Below are 17,672 nucleotides of genomic sequence, written 5' to 3' on the forward strand. Positions count from 1 at the left end.
ACTAATGCTGCTGAGTCAGAAGGTCGGTAAAAGGAGCCCATTATTAACCTTCCTCGGTTGTTGAGTATAACCTCCACCCATAATAATTCACAGGAACTACCCACTTGTATTTCACTACAGTATAAACTACTACTAACAGCGACAGACACGCCACCACCGGTTGCATGCAATCTGTCCTTTCTAAACGCCGTCTGTGCCTTTGTAAAAAATTCGGCAGAATTTATCTCTGGCTTCAGCCAGCTTTCCGTACCTATAACTATTTCAGCTTCGGTGCTTTCTATCAGCACTTGAAGTTCCGGTACTTTACCAACGCAACTTCGACAGTTTACAATTACAATACCGATTGCTGCTTGGTCCCCGCATGTCCTGACTTTGCCCCGCACCCTTTGAGGCTGTTGCCCTTTCTGTACTCGCCCGAGGCAAAAACCGCCCAGTTCACGCCACACAACCCCTGCTACCCGTGTAGCCGCCTGCTGTGTGTAGTGGACTCCTGACCTATCCAGCGGAACCCGAAACCCCACCACTCTATGGCGCAAATCGAGGAATCTGCAGCCCACTCGGTCGCAGAACCGTCTCAGCCTCTGACTCAGATCCTCCACTCGGCTCTGTATCAAATGTCCACAGTCAGTCCTGTCGACGATGCTGCAGATGGTGAGCTCTGCTTTCATCCCACTAGCAAGACTGGCAGTCTTCACCAAATCAGATAGCCGCCGGAAGCCAGAGAGGATTTCCTTCGATCCATAGCGACACACATCATTGGTGCCGACATTAGCGACCACCTGCAAATGGGTGCACCCTGTACCCTTCTCGGTATCCGGAAGGACTCTTTCCACATCTGGAATGACTTCCCCCGGTATGCACACGGAGTGCACATTGGTTTTCTTCCCCTCCCCTGCAGCCATATTCCTAAGGCGCCCCATTACACGCCTGACGTTGGAGCTCCCAACTACCAGTAAGCCCACCCTCTGTGACCACCCGGATCTTGCAGACTAAGGGGCAACCTCTGGAAGAGGACCAGCAGCCATGTAAGGCCGAAGATCAGTATCAGCTGGAGACAGAGCCTGAAACCAGTTCGTCAGACTAACTGGAGAGGTCTTCCGTTCAGCCCTCCGGAATGTCTTTCGCCCCCTGCCACACCTCGAGATGACCTCCCACTCTACCACAGGTGAGGGATCAGCCTCAATGTGGGCAGTATCCCGGGTAGCCACAGCCTTAGTCCTATCGGGGGATGCGTGGGACGAGCTGGCCATCCCCAACAAACCCCCGTTTGGACGCCCACAGTGATGCCCATTGGCAACAGCCTCAAGCTGTGTGACCGAAGCCAACACTGCCTGAACCTGGGAGCGAAGGGATGCCAACTCAGCCCGCATCCGAACATAGCAGTCGCAGTCTCTATCCACGCTAAATACTATTGTGCAAATAACGTCTGAACTAATCTACAGAGAGCACAAACAATTCGACACAAAATTTAAGCTGTTATTAAAATACAAGACTGCCTAGTAAATGCAGTAATGCTGCTACTTGAGCACTGCTGACACACTGCTCGGCGGCAGAAGGCTAACAACATCAGAGGTATTACTCTTCCACAAGTGATATTTGTTAGAAAATGTAACGCTTTTTTTATTATAAAGAAGCTACCTATCTTTCGTTTGCAATTCATAGCTTGTATACAAGTATAATAATCTATCTACTTCAGTTTGCTTTTTCGGCTAATAGTAGTCCAATTTTCTGTCACTGTTGATTTGATATAGATAAAATAATGAGTAAATAATGTTTTATAATTATGGATGAGTTAGAGCTAAAGTGCCCGAGAATTTACTTCGAGTAGTGATGTACGAATAACAATGTATGGATGCCCAAGATTAACACAATTGCACATGGAGTAATTGAATACCGCAAAGTGAAATGTTAATTTCCAATATACAAAATAATATATATTTCTACTATATAAACAGAGACAGAAATGAAAGTACTCAAAAACTATGTATTTTGCCATTTTGCACAAAATTTTAAAAATTGGTATGTTTTGACGAACTTTGGCGCCCTTGGTACTTGGTGCAGAGAAAAGTTGTAGCAGTCAATTTTTAGAGAATTTTGTGCTATTTAAAAATGGAAATAGACGTCAAAGTGATAGGAGCACAAGAAATTGAGACTTTTTTTAAAACAGTTGAAAGAAGTCCGAATATTTCAAAGTTTTTTAGTCAACATAAATTTTGTTGGAAAATTTTTTTTGCAGATGTTTCGAGTCATATGAATGAGTTAAAAAGATAAAGTCTTCTTCCCCACATTTTGCGATCTATATCTACAATCTGACTGGACTAAATCGAACAATGCGCTGCGTGTACGGGGCCGTTGATCATCCACTGCGTTTCTTTCCCTCAAAATTTCCTTTTGCCACTGTGCCTATCGTTTTACAGACGATTTCTTGCAAATAGGAAGATTCTGTATTCAACACTGCACCACATCATCTACCGACAAAGCTAGATACGATCACAGGCACTGTCTTTACAGGTATGAGACTGGCTGGATGAATGTTTGACTCGCAGAACCTTGTACTTTGTACTGGACGGTGAATGTTGAACAGAAACGAAAGGGAAGTAACTTCTGGAGTATCCCGATGAAGCTTAATCGCCTCTAACGTTCTTAACATACAAATTCAATGTATGCAATATAGTTAACATGACTATCACATTCTTTGTTGATGATTATGTTGTCTACGGGAAAGCGTCTTCGTTCTACAGTCGTACCGAAATGCAGAAAGACCTGTACAAAGTTTTTGGTTGGTGTAGCTCCCTTTGATTGTGGATAGATCTAAGGTAATGCCTGTAACAAAGAGAGAAAACCGATAGCATCCGCTCATAAGTTTAGTGGGAAATATCCGGAGCCCGTCATAACGTATAAATATTTAGCAACAACTCTAAGAAGCGATATGAACTGGGACTAACACGTAAAATCAGTATTCGATCAAATGTATCTGTACACCTCTGTGTATTGCCGAAATGTACCATAGATGTCACGAGAAGTGGAACTGCCAGTTCAAAAATGGTTCAAATGGGTCTGAGCACTGTGGGACTTAACATGGGAGGTCATCAGTCCCCTAGACTTAGAACTACGTAAACCTAACTAACCTAAGGACACCACACACATCCATGCCTAAGGCAGGATTCGAACCTGCGACCGTAGTGGCAGCGCAGTTCCGGACTGAAGCGCCTAGAACCGCCAGGAACTGGCAGTATAAATGGCGGCAGGAAGTACTGTGTTGTCAGTATTGACAGTCAGTGTTATGTCTTAAGTTTATCTGTTGATGTAGGTGATTGCATTGGGTATGTACACATTGTGGCCTCAAGTTTTCATTGTATGATAATGGGAGAAAGGAGAGGATCGCAGCCACTGTCAGCACGTTGTTGACTCCTCCATAACAGCACCAAGAGGGCCGCCGAGTTTAGCGTAACCATCCGGCGGACGGATGCAGTAACTGCAATGTGGGTCGTTCAGGAGAGCTCAGCGACTTCGAACGTAGACTAGTCAGTGGGATGTCATCTGAGCAACAAATCCATCAGCGACATTTCAACCATTCTGCTACCGCTCAAGTCATCGGTGACGTGACTTCGACGTGTAAATGCCAAGGAACAGCCACACATAAACCAAGAACAGGCACAAAGCTCATGATCTCATGATCTAACGGACAAAGTTCGTCGATTACTGCGGAGGGTCGTTGCTCGCTATATCGTTTGGGTTTGTCGAATGCCTGGAGAAATGAAAACAGTGAAGTACGGAGAAGCTGGTGTTACGGTGTAGGGGTGTTTTTCTTGGCTTGGATGAGGTCCTCTCATTGCACTTAAGAAAAATTAAATTCAGAAAGGGGATACATTTCACGGAATTGTGTAGTGCTTTTGTTCATAGCTGTAGTTCAGCAGCTGCAGAATACTTCAAATAAGATAATGTTCAGAAGTTACAAAGGCTCAAATCATCTGTAACCCAATGTCAAAATAAGAATCGAACGATAGTAACCTTGTTACACTAACGTCCGATTCTTATTTTGACGTTGGGTTACCAATGATGTGAGCATCTTTCACTTCTGAAGACGACAGTTTAAACTGTCAAAACCGGTAAGGAGCACCAAATAAAGGTTTCCTCGTGCAGTTGACGACTAAATTTTTATCTTCATTGATTGTATACTGCGTACAGTAGAGGAATAGTTCGTGGACGATAGTTGTTTATATCGTTATGAAAATGCACTCGTCATTAAACACCATCTGAGGCAATGATTTATGGTTAATAACATTTCTGAAATTGGTTAGCCTGCCCAGAGTACCAATGTGAATCTAAGTGAACACCTTTGGAATGAGTTAGAATGCCAACTTGGCCCCAACGTCCAACGTAAGTTCCTTCTCTCGTTTCGTCTCGTGAGGAAGAATGGGTTGCCACTCTTCCACTTACATTTAGACACCTCACTCAAAGTGTCTCCAGTAGAAATCGAGCGTCATAAAGGCGAAGACTAGACGCACCCCACATTAATGTTCACTAACAGGTGTCGGGATACTTTTGATCAGATAGTGTAATTTGTAGGAAGCATTCTGGGAGAGTGCAGTGCACCTGTAGAGTAAACTGCTAGTGTGATCTTTTGTAGAATGTGATTCCAGTGTTTGCAGTCCTTACTAACTAGGCTTGACATCAAAAATGGAATGAATTCAGAGACAGACTGCTCAAATCGAAACAGACGATTATAAGACCATGCGTAAGCGTTAACAGAGATACCCGGAGAACTTAAACAGGAATCTTGAGATGAAAGGGAACGTCTCCGCGCATAACTCTGTTGGATAAATTCAGACAACCGGTAATGGGTAATATTGTGACACAGCTCTGCTCCTGTCATCAACTATCTCTCCTATGGATCATGAACAGAAGAGTATTAGTCCACGTACAGGGACGTATAGGCAGTCATTATTGACATTGTTAATTTAAACTTTCCCTTGAGAATAAGGAAAGAAAAGAGACTTTTGTAAAAGTTATGCAAAAGTAATTACAGGCCCGTCGGAATCGACCGACCACCGTGTCATCCTCCGCCAATGGCATCATTGGATGCGCTATGGGGGGCGTGAGGTCAGCACAGCGCTCTCTTGGCCATTGTCAGTTCTCTTGGCCAGGAGCCGCTAATACTCGGTCAAGTAGCTCCTCTACTGGCATCGCAAAGCTGAGCGCACCCTGTTCCATTCCTTCGACCTAGGAGAAATCCCTGGCGGGACCGGGAATCGAACCAGACTCCTCCGCATGGCAATCAGCTGCGCTGGTCACGCAGCTATGGAGGCGCCCTATTTTTAATTTTATGCTGTTAAAATTCACAATATTTCGGGATAATATATCCACAAACGTCAGTTACACATTGCTAGAAAAATGGGTCTCTTGAAGAACGATTTTAGGCAAAATCTCTGGCTGGACACTGTAGCTTAGGTGGCTTTTGTAGGCCTATTTGAGGCTGTTACTCGGCTTGATAGACCACAAGTGTCCTACATCAATTTCGTCTTCACCTACCTACAGCAAAAAAAAAACTTCTCCTGAACAGGCCACGAAGGCCCAACGGTACCGACCGTCCGCCTTGTCTTGCTCAGCCCAAAAGCGTCACTGGATGCGGATTGGAGGGCCATGTGGTAGCACACCGCTCTCACGGTTGTACGTCAGTTTCCGAGACCGGAGCCGCTATTTCTCAGTCATTTAGCTCCTCAGGTTGCTTCACAAGGGCTGAGTGCATCCCGCCTGCCAACAGCGCTTGGCAGACCGGATGGTCACCCATCCAAGTGTTAGCCCAGCCCGGCAGCGCTTAACTTCGGTGATCTGACGGGAACCGGTGTTACCACTGCGGCAAGGCTGTTGGCGCCACTTTGGTACTTTGACGGACATGCAGACGCGGTTTAAAAAGGCATTTCAAACACAGTCGTTATCCCACAAAATATCGTCCCTGGTTAAGCGATGATCGGCAGGAACCATCAAATACGTAGATTAGAAAAAAAAAATTCTGGCTAAAAAGATTTCTGTTTTAGGGCGATGATAAATTTGTTCTATTTTCTCATCCGAAATATTCCTTTCACTAACTTTTCTTCAATTTACTATTGATTCCAGGCAACCTATGGCTCAACAGTTAACAAAAAACTTAGGAGCACCGTTTTCGATTTTAAAGAAATGGCTGAGGGCTCTATACGAACTTAATTATGTAGACACTGATTAGCCAGAACATTATGACCAACGACATACAATCAATATAAACACGTCCAGGCGGTAGAAGCGTCACATGGCGACGAATGACTGCTGGTGAGACACACTCATGATGCACATAGTATCAGTGAGTGGGCTGTCCGTGAGTGGAATGGGGAAGGCGCGGTATCTATCTCAGTTTGACCGAACGCAGATGGTGATGACCCGTAGGCTTGCCGCGAGCATTTCGGAAACTGCACGACCTGTCGTGTGTTCGAGGAGTGTTGTGGTGAGTGTCCCATAGCAAAACCAAGGCGAAACCACGTCCATACGTCGTGGGGTTCGGAGGCCACCCGTCATTACAGATGTCGGACGTCGTAGGTTGGGCAGACTTGTAAAACAAAAAAGGCGGCGAAGTGTGGCGGAACTAACATCACATTTTAATGCTGGGCAAAGTACAAGTGTGTCTGAATATACAGTGCACCAAACAATTCTAAAGATGGGCCTCCGCAGGCGATGACCTATGCATGTGCCAATGTTAACACTACGACATCGGCTACTAAGACTGAAATGGGCAGTAACCATCGGCACTGGACGTTGGCGCAGTGGCAGAGCGTTGCATGGTCTGATGAATACCAGTACCTTCTCTCATCATGTCGATGAGACGGCGAGAATCCGACGTCTTGCAGGGGAACAGTTCCTTGGAACCTGTACTGTGGGACGGAGACACCATGGCGGCGGCTCAATTATGTTCAGGGGCATCCATGGGTGAGTGGAGCTCGTGCAAGGCACCAGGACGGTCAAGGAGTATCATAGGCTGGTTGCAGACCACTTACACCCATTCATGACGATCATGTTTCCCGACGGCAGTGGCATTTTTCAACAATATAATGCGCCATGTCACAAGACCAGAAGTGTGATGGAGTGATTTGAGGCACACAGTGACAAGTTGCAATTGATCTGGTGGTCTCCCAAGTCTCCAGATCTCAACCCAATCGAACACATGAGGGACGTGATTGAACGTGGCGTCAGAGCTCATGGCGCGTTCCCCGGAATGTAGAAGCTAACATTTATTATACTGTCAAGCGACTATAGACCTTGGTATGTGACATACATTTCAACTTGATACCACTACCCGTTTCTAATGGTTCAAATGGCTCTGAGCACCATGGGACTTAACTTCTGAGGTCATCAGTCCCCTAGAACTTAGAACTACATAAACCTAACTAACCTAAAGACACCACACACATCCATGCCCGAGGCAGGATTCGAACCTGCGACCGTAGCGGTCGCGCGGTTCCAGACTGAAGCGCCTAGAACCGCTCGGCCACACCGGCCGGCCCGTTTCTGAGAAAAAGGTGTCTTAACAGACGGATGAACCTACAGACAGAATTGTAAGAAATGAGAAAAAATTATTTTTCGTTTGATATAATTAGAAAAGAACAACTTTCGACTTTTTCTCCTGGTTGTAGTGTAAACCATTGTTCTCGAGCAAATTTCATAATTTTAGATGAACGGGAAGTTTGAATTCGGATAGCAAATAACAAAAGAAATTTTTTCTTGTGACATAATTACAAATGAACATTTTTCTGCACTGATGACCACAGAAGTTAAGTCCCATAGTGCTCAGAGCCATTTGAACAATTTTCTGATCTCTTTTTCCTTCGCTTATAGTGCAAACCTTTCTTCTTGCCAAATTTCATGATTACACGTCAAGGGAAAGTACCCTATAGGTATTGATGAGTGAGTTTGCGAGTATCAAAGTATGTGGTATAAATAGCGGTACCTTTTGATTACATGGACTTAGAAGCTTAATATTTACACTCCACTAAATGACTATAGACCTCAGTATGTGATTAAATTTCAAACTGTTACGTCTACCCCTTCCTGGCAGAAAAGGGTTTTAATACACGGAAGGACAAACGGACTGCCGGGTATCAAATGATAAAATCTTTTTCGTGTGATACATTAGAAATTAAAAATTTCGAATTTTTCCCTTTGTACTGCGAAACATTTCTACTTGCCAAATTTCATGATTCTAGACAAACACGAAGTACAACATAGGTTGTGATGAATGAGTTTGCGACTGTCACATTGTTTTGTCATAAATGGCTGTATCTTTTGGTTGCATTGAGTTAGAAGCTAACATTTATTATACTGCCAAAGGACTGTAGACCTTAGTATGTGACATACATTTCAACTTGATACACTATCCGTTCCTGAGAGAAAGAGGTCTTAACGGATTGACGGACCGACAGATAGAATTGTAACAAATGGCAAAAAAATTATTTTCAGAATGAGATTTTCACTCTGCAGCGGAGTGTGCGCTGATATGAAACTTCCTGGCAGATTAAAACTGTGTGCCCGACCGTGACTCGAACTCGGGACCTTTGCCTTTCGCGGGCAAGTGCTCTACCAACTGAGCTACCGAAGCACGACTCAGGAGAGCTTCTGTAAAGTTTGGAAGGTAGGAGACGAGGTACTGGCAGAAGTAAAGCTGTGAGTACCGGGCGTGAGTCGTGCTTCGGTAGCTCAGTTGGTAGAGCACTTGCCCGCGAAAGGCAAAGGTCCCGAGTTCGAGTCTCGGTCGGGCACACAGTTTTAATCTGCCAGGAAGTTTCAAAATTATTTTCGTTTGATACAATTAGAAATGAGCAACTTTAGGATTTTTCTTTTGGGTGTAGTGTAAGCATTTGTTTATTGAGGAAATTTCATGATTCTATGTGGACGTGAAGTACCCTGCAGATTTTGATAAGTGATTTTGGACTATCAAAATATGTAACATATATGGCCGTATCTTTCTGTTGTATTGACTTAGAAGCTCATTTTTTCTTTTTTTCTTGCGTCTCCAGGGCAACGTAGAAATTAATATGTGAGATAAATATCAACTTTATACGCCTACCAGTTCTCGAGAAAAACGATTCTTGACAGTCGGACGGCCGACCGATGTTGCCGTGCGGTTCTGGGCGTTTCAGTCTGGAACCGCGTGACCGCTACGGTCACAGGTTCGAATCCTGCCTCGGGCATGGATGCGTGTGATGTTCTTAGGTTAGTTAGGTTTAAGTAGTTCTAAGTTCTAGGGGACTGATGACCACAGATGTTAAGTCCCATAGTGCTCAGAGCCATTTGAACCATATTTAACAGTCGGACGGACAGGCAGATGGACGGACAACAAAGTGATGCTATTAGGCTTCCGTTTTTATCGACTGAGGTACGCAACCCTAAAAATGGTTGGTTCGACAGGCGATGGACACTGTGGATTACTTACGCGGAAAGACAGAGAAAAATGAACACACACACGTACACGCATGCACACGCATTCACCTAAGAGGCAGAAGGCAAGTGTGAGGTATGCCCTCGGATGCTCGCTAGATGTCGGAGGATTCTGCCAGCTCTTGCTGCGCACTCCGGCCAGCACTTTATCATGATTTCGGCGCCTTCAGAGGCAAGACTGCAGCAGGAGCTGAGAGGTGGGGGAGCAGACTGGCCGCATCCCCACTGCTCGGAGCGATGCAGCGCGCTGCGCCAGCACGCACGCCGCTACACGACGGCTGAGTGAGGCGCCGTGTTCGCTGCTGGCTTACGGAGAGCAGCAGTCTGTTGCAGTTCTCTGCTTGTCTAGTCGCACACGTTCTCACATCCCTCCATCCCCCCCCCCCCCATCGGCTCCCCTCGGGTACTGTCTGGGCACCGTCACAGAGTAGCCCGGGCGAGACTCACAAGGGAACCTACCCATCGCACCCCCCTCAGATTTAGTTATAAGTTGGCACAGTGGATAGGCCTTGAAAAACTGAACAAAGATCAATCGATAAAACATGAAGAAGTTGTCTGGAACTATGAAAAAATAAGCAAAATATACAAACTGAGTAGTCCATGTGCAATGTAAGCAACATCAAGGAGAGTCTGAGTTCCGGAGTGCCGTGGTCCCGTGGTTAGCGTGAGCAGCTACGGAACAAGAGGTCCTTGTTTTAAGTCTTCCCTCGAGTGAAAAATTTAACTTTTTATTTTCAAACAATTATTATCTGTCCGTCCGTCCATCCGATGCGAGGTAACTGCGCCGTAGTATGGGGACGCTACACCTAAACGGAAAAATTTGAAAACGTTAGAAACATGTGTTTTGACAGAGCACAGGGAAAACTGTGCGACTGTGAAGCTGTTGCATTCATTTGCTGCTGTTTATGTGACAAACTCTTATGTTTTCATCGCCGGCACGGTAGCTCAGCGTGTTGGGTCAGAGGGTTAGCTGCCCTCTGTAATAAAAAACTGAGTAAATCGAGCAGCAACGAACGGATGTGTTACGACGTCCGCCCCGAGCAGATAGAACGAGCAAAAACGAACAAAAAAAAAGAAAAAGCATGGCACGGTAGCTCAGCGTGTTCGGTCAGAGGGTTACGTGCCCTCTGTAATACAAAAACTGAGTTGATCGATCATCAACGAACTTAAACGGATGTCTTACGACGTCCGCCCCGAGTAGACGCAACGAGCAAAAGCGAACAAAATGAGATTTTTTAAAAAAAGTGAAAAGTTTAAATTTTCAGACAATTATTATCTGTCCGTCCGTCCGTCCGATGAGAGGTAACTGCGCCGTAGTACGGGGACGCTACACCTAAACGGAAAAATTTGTAAACGTTAAAAACATGTGTTTTGACAGAGCACAGGGAAAACTGTGCGACTGTGAAACTGTTGCATTCATCTGTTGCAGTTTATGTGACAAACTCTTATGTTTTCATCACTTTTTTGGCAGTGATTGTCATATCCACAAGATAACCTAAATCGGGCAAGGTAGAAGAATCCTTTTACCCATTCGCCAAGTGTACAAGTTAGGTGGGTCGACAACATATTCCTGTCATGTGACGCACATGGCGTCACCAGTGTCGTATAGAATATATCAGACGTGTTTTCCTGTGGAGAAATCGGTTGACCTAAGACCTGGCGATCAAATGTTTTCGGTTCCCATTGGAGAGGCACGTCCTTTCGTCTACTAATCGCACGGTTTTGCGGTGCGGTCGCAAAACACAGACACTAAACTTATTACAGTGAACAGAGACGTCAATGAACGAACGGACAAATCATAACTTTGCGAGGGAAGACTTGAACCAAGGACCTCTCGTTCCGCAGCTTCTCGCGATAATCAGGGGACTACGGCGCTCCTGATCTCACACTATCCTTGATGTTGCTTATCTTACGCATGGACTACTCAGTTTTTATATTTTGCTTATTTTTTTCATAGTTCCACAGAACTTCTTCCTGTTTTCTCGATTGATCTGTGTTCAGTTTTTCAAGGCCTATCCGCTGTATCAACTTATAACTAAATCTGAGGGGGGTGCGATGGGGAGGTTCCCTTGTCAGAAGCGATTAACTCATTGCGCGCATAAAGCGGGTCAATACGTAACACACTCTACACTGAAGCTCCTTCACGGTTAACGTTCGGGAAATAAAAAATGTGTGCACAGTGATCCTCTACCACTTATCTACACAGTGCTCAAGATAAAAAAAAGAATAGCGAATCAAATACCAATTTTAAACTTATGCAACGGCTGTAAGACGTCATTTCATGTTTCTACTGAATTTAGCTTTTTCCCATGATGAGAAATCGTTCCACAAATGCAGGTATCCACCCACTTCTTGCTCTCACTGAAGCGAAAAACCACTGGGGGCTGCGCAAGCATTGTGCTTTCGTTATCTGTACCACCATTATTTTTATTTGCCAGTGTGTCATAGTTCTATTAGAAAATAAACTCTGCTCATTTATTGTCCGGAAGCAGAGACTGAAGCGAAAAACCACTGGGGGCTGCGCAAGCATTATGCTTTCGTTATCTGTACCACCATTATTTTTATTTGCCAGTGTGTCATAGTTCTATTAGAAAATAAACCCTGCTCATTTATTGTCCGGAAGCAGAGAGTGATGAAAGACTTGTGTTGAAACTATTTCTGGCTAAGAGTGTGTCTATTGCCTCTGGAGGTGGAACGACCACATATCTACGTTTATTTATTGGTGTTCTGACCTTGCCCACCCAACTTCCTTTCATCCATCCTGTATGAATGCAATATCAAGCAAAAAAGAGCAGTTCAAAACCCAGTCCAGCACAGAGTGTTTGGTATGTAGCATTGCCAACTCAAACTTCTGAATAAGCAACATTGGAGCCAAACAGGGTAACCTAATGGTGTGGTCGAACCACCATTTACGCATGCACTGTGAAGATAAGTTAGTGCCTGTCCCCCAACACCCCCCCCTCTCCCCTCCCCCCTCCCCAAGGCCTGGGGCAGAACATTAGGGAATAGAGAGCCATATGGGGCATTCGGTTTCTGGCGGCTGTACAGGTAATGTGTGGAGGTCTCAGATAAATGCTCTCTTAATATTGCGGACGAAGGCCCGTGTCCGCCATGTAGTCTTTTTCAGTTTCAGCCTCCAAATTGTGGATTTTGGTAGGGGTCACGTTAGCCTTTCAACAGTTGAGTAGGTCATAATATATTTCGCGTAGAAATGTGTGTGAAACGTCTTAATTTTAACTAGTTTTCTTTGGGAAGCACATCTATGCTATTATCTCCTTCAGCCAACCATGTGGATGTTACTCAGTCTTCTACTACAGTAGAACGATTACAAAATGATAGCGGCTGTTATAATAAGTTTTCTTCGTGATTTACAACTTTGCTAATGTGGCCTTCAGCAAAGCACTTGGTTGTTGTTGTCTCCTACTGTAAGTAGGCTGTTTAAGTTTTTATGTTGGTAACGCCACGTAGCGCTCTGTGTGAAAATCACTGGCTGTGCTGTGTGCAGTCTGTGGCTGGTTGTCATCGTTGGAACATTCGCTGTTGTGGTGTTGGGCAGTTGGATGTGAACAGCGGGTAGCGTTGCGCAGTTGGAGGTGAGCCGCCAGCAGTGATGGATGTGGGGAGAGAGATGGCAGAATTTTGAGAGCGGACGATCTGGACGTGTGTCCATCAGAAAGAGTAAATTTGTAATACTGGATATCATGAACTGATATATTTATATGATCACTTTTGAATATTATTAAGGTAAATACATTGTTTGTTCTCCATCAAAATCTTTCATTTGCTAAATATGCCTATCAGTAGTTAGTGCCTTCAGTAGTTAGAATCTTTTATTTAGCTGGCAGTATTGGCGCTCGCTGTTTTGCAGTAATTCGAGTAACGAAGATTTTTGTGAGGTAAGTGATTGATGAAAGGTATAGGTTATTGTTAGTCAGGGCCATTCTTGTGTAGGGATTATTGAAAGTCAGACTGAGTTGCGCTAAAAATATTGTGTGTCAGTTTAGTGTTGATCAGAATAAGTAAAGAGCGAAATATCTGAGTACGTTCAGTTTTGCTCAGCTGTTTGAAAATCAAATAACGTAAGGGGTTTACCAGCACAATCATTCATAAATTTTTCTAAGGCGACGTTTCACTACCAGTGTAGAACAATTCTGAAATGATTGCCTTTGTTATAATAAGCATGTTAATACACAATTTCCATTTCAAATCACATAATTTTAACTAGTTTTCTTTGTGATACACATATTTGGTCGACGTAGTACTGAGAAATTTGCACTGCTCTTGGCCTGAGACAGATCTCTTCTGAAGAAATGAAAAACAAAAATAGATAATTGTCCCGGAGCTACTTCATTCACAGGGACAGAACTGAAGATGCACAGATTGCTCCGAAAGCTTTAATTAATGCACAGTAAGTTATTTTAAGGATAAAGATGATAAGTATTTTTTATTATGTTATGAAGCTCCTGCTTGCAGAGCTAAACAGAGTTGTAATTTTGCTGTACTTTTCTGCGGGCTATATTTCGCTTGAGAAATGTTCTCCGGTGTTTGCAGTCGTTAAAGGCAATTTCATAACAATCTCTTTGCTATTTGCATTGCGATGCCACGAAATAGCGAAAATACTTTACGGGATAATTTTATTCTGGCTACCCTTTACAGCAAACCGAAGTTTTTTGTTGTTACTGGAAGGTCACTATGAATAATTAACGCCAAACTGTGGTAGGTGAAAGAGCAGCAGTCGAAGTCCTTCAAAACAGTAGGTAATATCGGTTAATAGGGAGCTGATTATGGGAACATCACAGCCAAAAATAAATAACTAAATAAATAACGTGTTTTGATAGTCACCGAAATGGTAGATGGTCATGTAACAGGCGATTGAATGAATGTTTGGCAAGGAGGTCTTTGGTGACGCTAGTCTAATGGTTCCCAGATTAGCGATGCTTACTCCTTGGAGGTCGCAACGCTCCGTCTCTCATTGGTCTCGACTACGGAATTAACACAGATTTTAATCATAATGCAGTTTGTTCCAAAATAGCGGGTTTGTTGCAATGTATTTAAAACTTTTCCTGAGCAGGAAGCGAAACATATATTGTACTTATATTTTTGGATCAGTGCTTTAAACAACCGTTTATGGTAGTCCCAATATTAACTGTCTGATTTTTTAAATATTTGTGTACTACATTTGGAACGGATGATTTTTCAGCTACTTACAAGAGCTGACTTCTGTAATTCTTCGATTTATACACATTTTTTGAACATATAACATTTAAAACTGTAATTTTGCTGCTGCATACTAGCACATCTTTCCACGTTGGATGTTCAACCACGACTTTATGCACTGCTTGCCATGACAAAACTTCTGAGTTACATCTCCCACCGAAACTATGAATACAAGGCAAATCAAAGCTGTAACTTGCGTATAAAAATAGTGGAATACGATTTCAAGAGCTCAAAAATAACAACAACTTTAATACTAGTAATAATAATAATTCTCATTGTTAAGTTTTTTTTGTATAATGGGTGTAATAAATTAGTTTAACGAAATTAATTTTGTAAAATTAAATAATTGTTTTGAATCATTTTATTTTGTATTCTAATCAGAAAAAGAAAATAAAGATTACTAACAGCTGCATTTGAATGCCATAGGATCAAATGCAAAAACATTATACGAGGGCCGTTCAGAAAGTAACCTCCGGTTGATTTAAAAAAATACACCAAGTTAAATAAAAATATTTTAATATATACATCTTACAACTACATCTTTGCACTATTTTTCTACATAGTCTCCATAGCGATTGAGGCACTTATCGTATCTCTTCACAAGCTTTGAAATTCCTTCTGCATAAAAATCACCCGCTTGTGCCTGGAGCCAGCCTGTGACCGCATCTTTGAGCTCTTCGTCGTCATCAAACCGCTGTGACCCGAGCCATTTCTTCAAATGCAAGAAGAGGTGATAATCACTTGGCGCCAGGTCTGGGCTGTAAGGTGGATGGTTGATAACGTCCCACTTGAAGGACTCAAGAAGGGCCGTTGTTCTGCGAGCAGAGTGAGGACGGGCGTTATCGTGCAAAAAAACGATACCGGAAGTCAGCATACCACGGCGTTTGTTCTGTATAGCCCGTCGTAACTTTTTATTGTTTCACAGTACACGTCTTGATTAATGGTCGTACCACGTTCCATGAATTCAACCAACAACACTCCTTTGGCATCCCAAAACACCGTTGCCATCAGTTTTCTGGCAGAAAAATCTTGCGAGGCTTTTCTTGGTTTGGTAGGCGAATTTGAATGTGCCCACATCTTTGATTGTTCTTTTGTCTCAGGGTTCACGTACTTAATCCAGGTTTCGTCACCGGTCACGATTCTGTTTAACAATGGTTCTCCTTCGTCCTCATAACGTGACAGAAAGTCTAATGCAGAGGCCATTCTTTGAGTTTTGTGGTGGTCGGTAAGAATTTTGGGCACCCATCGTGCACAGAACTTACGGTAACCCAATCTTGCTGTCACTATCTCGTACAAGAGAGTCTTAGAAATCTGTGGAAAACCAGTAGACAACTCCGACATTGAGAAACGTCGATTTTCACGAACTTTTGCATCAACTGTCTGAACGAGTTCGTCAGTCACCAATGATGGTCTACCACTCCTCTCTTCACAATGAACGTTTTCTCGTCCACTTTTAAATAAACGTACCCATTCACGGACAACGCCTTCACTCATAACTCTTGGTCCGTACACGGCACAAAGCTCACGATGAATAGCTGCTGCAGAATATCCTTTGGCTGTAAAAAACCTTATGACAGCACGCACTTCACATTTGGCGGGGTTTTCTATTGCAGCACACATTTCAAACTGCCACAAAAACTAAACTAGCGCAGGTACGACGTTCACTCGACGACGGCTTGATGCCGACTGACCTGTTGAGTGCGTGAACGCACAGATGGCGTCGCTACTCCCCCCACAACCCGCACTGTGACCAATCGGAGGTTACTTTCTGAACCGCCCTCGTATATGCGATCCTTATACTAAAAGTAGATTTATAATGATTCGTCCGAATTTAGCGTACAAACTGATAAGCTGAAATTTTTAACACTGTGATGTGACAGTAAATGTAGATACCAATGCTCTAACAAACTCCCATACTTTAAACATTGCAAAGGTAGAATTAAATTTTCTGAGGAGTAAAAACCAAAAACAGTCGATTATTACTTAGTCATGAGAAAATTATTTTTTAAATGATCTCTGTCTTCTCTAATTGATCTATTTCAATATTATGGATCACCACCATCGTCATAATAATCAGCCATTTAATAGCCGCTCCTAGATAAACGTCTCTTTCAGACTTTTCGATGCAGTACAGTCCTCAACGATACACACTATATGTATGTGTGCATCGGATGTTCCAGTTTTATGTCAATTTATTGAATGGTGTACCTGTGTGTGAGGAAGGTTTTCGATGAGCTTTCTGCATTATACACTGTTGTTTGAATTTGCGAGTGCAAAATTCTTTGTTTCTTGTCCCAACAATGGCCTGGTTTGGCGCACGCCAGTGTACAGTGAGTGTTGTTGACTATACTCCGATTAAAATTACTTGATAATTGACACCTGATGCATTGTAGCTGGTTTCCTCCAATCAGAGAGGTCAACATCACGCCTGAACCGTTCGTCATTGCCATATTGTCACAATTTAGTCAGTCCACTGCTAGTTCCTTGTCCAGCTTTCTTTCTTGATGTGTTTCGATCCCGAATACTGGATCTGGCCCTTTTATTTCGTATTTTGTCACACATAATAATCATACGACAAACAGCACACACACACACACACACACACACATGAAGTACGCACTTCCATACACAGCACTAACAAAACATTGCTAGATTCTTTTGCGGAAGACGCGTTTCAGCAATACGCGTGCAGTTAATATAATCACAGAAATCAGCTTACGTTACATAATCTTTCCGCGACAATGGGTGAAGCAGTATTTTTGAAGACTGCAATTACTCGTCGCGACTGGGTTACCAGGCATAAATGAAGGGTATGGGGAAATATAATGGTAGCCCACATTAGTAAAGAATGGAGATACTCAGTTGGAAAAGTTTTTAAAAATATTTCATACGTAAGTTATTAATATTTTATGATTTATGCAACTGGTAGTCTCCGTACAACATCTTAAGCACACAAATCAATGGAAAAAGATACAAACTTTGAGTTAGAAATG

The 17,672-nt window shown here is 43.3% G+C and overlaps 1 pseudogene; it reads right to left on the reverse strand.

The window, feature by feature from the left end:
* Nucleotides 1–5,755: 5,755 nt before the first annotated feature.
* LOC126426808 (5S ribosomal RNA) lies at nt 5,756–5,873 on the reverse strand (annotated as a pseudogene).
* Nucleotides 5,874–17,672: the final 11,799 nt, after the last annotated feature.

The sequence above is a fragment of the Schistocerca serialis genome, chromosome 1 (genome assembly GCF_023864345.2).
Source record: "Schistocerca serialis cubense isolate TAMUIC-IGC-003099 chromosome 1, iqSchSeri2.2, whole genome shotgun sequence".
Classification (NCBI taxonomy): Eukaryota; Metazoa; Arthropoda; class Insecta; order Orthoptera; family Acrididae; genus Schistocerca; species Schistocerca serialis.